Below are 5,901 nucleotides of genomic sequence, written 5' to 3' on the forward strand. Positions count from 1 at the left end.
GGGTACATCACCTGAGGTCAGGAGTTCGAGACCAGCCTGGCCAATGTAGTAAAACCCCATCTCTACTAAAAATACAAAAATTAGCCGGGTATAGTGGCCCACACCTGCAATCCCAGCTACTGAGGAGGCTGAGACATGAGAATCACTTGAACCTGGGAGGCGGAGGTTGCAGTGAGCCGAGATCTCGCCATTGCACTCCAGCTTGGGTGACAGAGTGAGACTTCATCTCAAAAAAAAAAAAGTGAGTGTCAGTCACTCAGCGGCGCCTTCCTCAGGTCACACAGGGAGAGCAGGCGCTATGGAAAAAGGACAGGAGGGCTCTTGACTGCGGGGGTGAGAGGCCTCACCAAGGACATCAAATGAACAGTCCAAAGAGCCCTTGGCTCCCTGAGCTCCCATCCTCGGGCCAGAGGACCAGCTAGTGGTATAGACGTGTGCATGCGCGAGCCCGACGCTTCAGCCTGCTCCATGTTGCCTTCTCCACCGGCGTAGGGCCTGGCTCACCACAGGTGTTCATTGCTCCAAGGCTTGGGGGAAGATGTAGCCGGGGGCCACTCTCGGCCCTCCTCCCTGCTCTGCCCCACAGCAGCTGGGATCCTCTGCCCACTGGGTGAGGCTGGAGAATGCAGGCTCCCCGCTGGAAGAAGTAGGGGGTGTCTTCCCTGGCATCCCAGCCGCTGTGCCCGTTGCTGGCAGGAGTTGCCTCCCTCCGTGGGCTGCTCACCAGGATTCCAGCTTTCGAGGTAACACTGCTCCCTGTCTCGCCCCTTCAGCCTTAGCCTGGGAACTGCCCCTCGCTGGTTCCTGGGTGCCTCAGCGTCCCTAACCCTGCCTGCACCTCTGCAATGCTCACACCTGGCCTGTGCCTCCTCCCAGCTGCACTGAGTTACACCACGTACTCCCCTCGCCCTTCAACCCGGGGGTGGTGATAGCTCCCCTCGGTTACTGGTTACTGGTTCCTGGGTTCCCGGGTACCTCTGCATCCCTTGCTAATTACCTAGCCTGGAGCCCCGCCCACCCTTCATAGCTAGCGCTTCTTTCCTTCTCTCCAGAATTCTCTTCTCTCTGAGGGGTCTCTGCGAGGACCTACCTCAATGACCATCCCCCACCTCCAAGCAAAACCAGCAACTGTTGGTGCCAGCCCCAAATGGGCCCAGTGAGAGTCCAACAGAGATCTAACCCCGTGCTGGGGACAGAGGTATTAATTCAGAATTTTTTTTTTTTTTTTTTTTTTTTTTTTTTTTTTTTTTTGAGACAGAGTCTAGCTCTGTTGCCCAGGCTGGAGTGCAGTGGCGCGATCTCGGCTCACTGCAAGCTCCGCCTCCCGGGTTCACGCCATTCTCCCGCCTCAGCCTCCCGAGTAGCTGGGACTACAGGCGCCCGCTACCACGCCCGGCTAAATTTTTTGTTTGTTTGTTTGTTTTTTTTTTTATTGATCATTCTTGGGTGTTTCTCGCAGAGGGGGATTTGGCAGGGTCACAGGACAATAGTGGAGGGAAGGTCAGCAGATAAACAAGTGAACAAAGTTCTCTGGTTTTCCTAGGCAGAGGACCCTGCGGCCTTCTGCAGTGTTTGTGTCCCTGGGTACTTGAGATTAGGGAGTGGTGATGACTCTTAATGAACATGCTGTCTTCAAGCATCTGTTTAACAAAGCACATCTTGCACCGCCTTTAATCCATTCAACCCTGAGTGGATACAGCACATGTTTCAGAGAGCACAGGGTTGGGGGTAAGGTCACAGATCAACAGGATCCTAAGGCAGAAGAATTTTTCTTAGTACAGAACAAAATGAAAAGTCTCCCATGTCTACCTCTTTCTACACAGACACGGCAACCATCCGATTTCTCAATCTTTTCCCCACCTTTCCCCCCTTTCTATTCCACAAAACCGCCATTGTTTTCATGGCCCGTTCTCAATGAGCTGTTGAGTACACCTCCCAGATGGGGTGGTGGCCGGGCAGAGGAGCTCCTCACTTCCCAGTAGGGGCGGCCAGGCAGAAGCGCCCCTCACATCCTGGACGGGGCGGCTGGCCGGGCGGGGGGCTGACCCCCCCCACCTCCCTCCCGGACGGGGCGGCTGGCCGGGCGGGGGGCTGACCCCCCACCTCCCTCCCGGACGGGGCGGCTGGCCGGGCAGAGGGGCTCCTCACTTCCCAGTAGGGGCGGCCGGGCAGAGGGGCTCCTCACTTCCCAGTAGGGGCGGCCGGGCAGAGGCGCTCCTCACTTCCCCGACGGGACGGCTGGCCCGGCGGGGAGCTGACCCCCCCACCTCCCTCCCGGACGGGGCGGCTGGCCGGGTGGGGGGCTGACCCCCCCACCTCCCTCCCGGACGGGGCAGCTGGCCGGGCGGGGGGCTGACCCCCCCACCTCCCTCCCGGACGGACGGGGCGGCTGGCCGGGCGGGGGGCTGACCCCCCCACCTCCCTCCCGGACGGGGCGGCTGGCCGGGCGGGGGGCTGACCCCTCCCCACCTCCCTCCCGGACGGGGCGGCTGGCCGGGCGGGGGGCTGACCCCTCCCCACCTCCATCCCGGACGGGGCGGCTGGCCGGATGGGGGGCTGACCCCTCCCCACCTCCCTCCCGGACGGGGCGGCTGGCCGGGCGGGGGGCTGACCCCCCACCTCCCTCCCGGACAGGGCGGCTGGCCGGGCAGAGGGGCTCCTCACTTCCCAGTAGGGGCGGCCGGGCAGAGGCGCCCCTCACCTCCCGGATGGGGCGGCTGGCCAGGCGGGGGGCTAACCCCCCCACCTCCCTCCCGGACGGGGCGGCTGGCTGGGCGGGGGGCCGACCCCCCCACCTCCCTCCCAGACAGAGCGGCTGGCCGGGCAGAGGGGCTCCTCACTTCCCAGTAGGGGCAGCCGGGCAGAGGCGCCCCCCACCTCCCGGACAGGGCGGCTGGCCGGGCGGGGGGCTGATCCCCCCACCTCCCTCCCGGACGGGGCGGCTGGCCGGGCGGGGGGCTGACCCCCCCACCTCCCTCCTGGACGGGGCGGCTGGCCGGGCGGGGGGCTGACCCCCCCACCTCCCTCCCGGACGGGGCGGCTGGCCGGGCAGAGGGGCTCCTCACTTCCCAGTAGGGGCGGCCGGGCAGAGGCACCCCTCACCTCCCGGACGGGGCGGCTGGCCAGGCAGGGGGCTGACCCCCCCACCTCCCTCCCGGACAAGGAGGGAGGACGCTCCTCACTTCTCAGACGGGGTGGCTGCTGGGCGGAGGGGCTCCTCACTTCTCAGACGGGGCGGTTGCCAGGCAGAGGGTCTCCTCACTTCTCAGACGGGGCGGCCGGGCAGAGACGCTCCTCACATCCCAGACGGGGCGGCAGGGCAGAGGTGCTCCCCACATCTCAGATGATGGGCGGCCGGGCAGAGACGCTCCTCCCTTCCCAGATGTGATGGCAGCCGGGAAGAGGCGCTCCTCACTTCCTAGATGGGATGGCGGCCGGGCAGAGACGCTCCTCACTTCCCAGATGTGATGGCAGCCGGGAAGAGGCGCTCCTCACTTCCTAGATGGGATGGCGGCCGGGCAGAGACGCTCCTCACTTTCCAGACTGGGCAGCCAGGCAGAGGGGCTCCTCACATCCCAGACGATGGGCGGTCAGGCGGAGACGCTCCTCACTTCCCAGACGGGGTGGCTGCCAGGCAGAGGCTGCAATCTCGGCACTTAGGGAGGCCAAGGCAGGCGGCTGGGAGGTGGTTGTAGCGAGCCGAGATCATGCCACTGCACTCCAGCCTGGGCGCCATTGAGCACTGAGTTAACGAGACTCCGTCTGCAATCCCGGCACCTCGGGAGGCCGAGGCTGGCAGATCACTCGCGGTTAGGAGCTGGAGACCAGCCCGGCCGACACATCGAAACCCCGTCTCCACCAAAAAAATACGAAAACCAGTCAGGCGTGGCGGCGCGCGCCTGCAATCCCAGGCACTCGGCAGGCTGAGGCAGGAGAATCGGGCAGGGAGGTTGCAGTGAACTGAGATGGCAGCAGTACCGTCCAGCTTCGGCTCGGCATCAGAGGGAGACCGTGGAAAGAGGGGAGAGGGAGAGGGAGAGGGAGAGCGAGAGCTATATACTCTATTCTTCCTTTACATTCTTCTATGCCGATCTGTATCTCCAAATCATTTCCAAACTAGTAATGGGACTGATGGTCCCCTTACTGAATGCAAAGCCACAGAACAAAGAGCCCAGAAAGGAGTGGAGCTAAGAGGGTTGCTGAGGAAAGGGGAACCCCAGCATCTGAGGGGAAGAGATGCAGCTTCTCTAAGTCTGGCAGGAAGGCTCGGGCATCCTCCAGTGCTGCCTGAGCTGCCACGGTAAAGTTGGGATCACCAGAAATTAAAACATCAAAGACACAGGAATGGAAGTAAGCATCTTCCACTGGAAGCCCTTCCTTGCACAGCCGTCTGGCAGTTATCAATGGTTATAGCTCCCCGACGATTGCGCTCTGATCGAGAGAGTCGCTGACTTGGAGGGCACCCCCCAACACAGAGCTGCAGGTCCTGTTCAGCTGAGAAGGCCATGGCCACATCCTCTGCTACCTTGATGGAGAAGGAGAGCTGCCCAGCTGTCTGCCGAATGATTATAGTTGTGCCAATGTAGGCAGCTTGGATCTCCACATGGTTCCCAGGGTTAGCAGTTTGAATCGACAAACTGGATCCCCCAGGTCGGTCACCTCCATTCATAGAACCATCTTCAAAGGCTACAGGAAGATTATCCACCTCAGCCTGATAGACCTTCTGATCAATGCATTCCTGCATGTTCTTAAATATGATGGTGAGCTTCCGGGTGGCGGTAGCGTTGGCCCCCAACGCCATGGGGGAGCTGGTGGCTTGGACAAAGAGGAAGTCATTATCCAGTAGAGGCCAAGCTCCTTGGACACGGCATGTGTGAAAGTGATGGTGGAAGCTGCGCACATCAATTTTTTGTATTTTTATTAGAGACGGGGTTTCACCGTGTTAGCCAGGATGGTCTCAATCTCCTGACCTGGTGATCCGCCCGCCTCGGCCTCCCAAAGTGCTGGGATTACAGGCATGAGCCACCGCGCCCGGCCTAACTCAGAAAATTTAAGGCAAATCCTGTCATTGGGAGCAGTGTGAAGCTCACCCAAGAGGGCAACAATTGGATTCTTACAAAGAGCTCTGGGGCTGCCTGGCAATGCACATCTCCACGTTGCCCCACTTACAGCGCCTGCCTTAGAACGCGAGGTCTTCCGGTCACTTACACTGCAGTGTGAATGGCGCTCCCCAGAGTTGTGCAGCATGAGAACCTGGTGAGCTGAGCTGTCATTTGTGACTGACAGGCTGCTCTAAAGCTAGCTAGACTTTGCTAGAATCTCCCCCAGAGCACAATAAGAAAAAAGAGATCAGAGAATCTTGGAAAAGGGCTTGGCCTCATTCATTCATTCATGCATTCATGCATTCAGCAATTCATTATTGAGGACCTGCTTCCAACAGGTCTAGGGGGAGTGCTAGAAAACATGTGAGAAGAAGCAAAAGGCCTACAGCTCAATAACAAAAAACCAAATAACCCAATTAAAAAATGGGCAAGGATCTGTCAGAATTTGATAGAAATAAACATGGGCAAAGGGGCCAGGCGCGGTGGCTCATGCCAGTAATCCCAACACTTTGGGAGGCCGAGGCAGGCAGATCACAAGGTCAGGAGTTCAAGACAAGCCTGGCCAACATAGTGAAACACCACCTCTACTAAAAATACAAAAAATTAGCTCGGCGTGATGGTGAACGCCTGTAATACCAGCTACTCGGGAGGCTGAGCCAGGAGAATTGTTTGAACCGGGGAGGCAGAGGTTGCAGTGAGCTGAGATCGCGCCACTGCACTCCAGCCTGGGTGACAGAGCGAGATTCTGTCTAAAAAAAAAAAAAAAAAAGTCACTAATCGTCAAGGAAATGCAAATGAA

At 59.7% G+C, this 5,901-nt stretch overlaps 1 pseudogene; it reads right to left on the minus strand.

Annotated features, from left to right (window-relative positions):
• Positions 1 to 4,076: 4,076 nt before the first annotated feature.
• LOC739232 (hemojuvelin-like) lies at positions 4,077 to 4,917 on the minus strand (annotated as a pseudogene).
• Between the last annotated feature and the right edge of the window lie 984 nt (positions 4,918 to 5,901).

Source organism: Pan troglodytes, chromosome 18 (assembly GCF_028858775.2).
Source record: "Pan troglodytes isolate AG18354 chromosome 18, NHGRI_mPanTro3-v2.0_pri, whole genome shotgun sequence".
NCBI lineage: Eukaryota > Metazoa > Chordata > Mammalia > Primates > Hominidae > Pan > Pan troglodytes.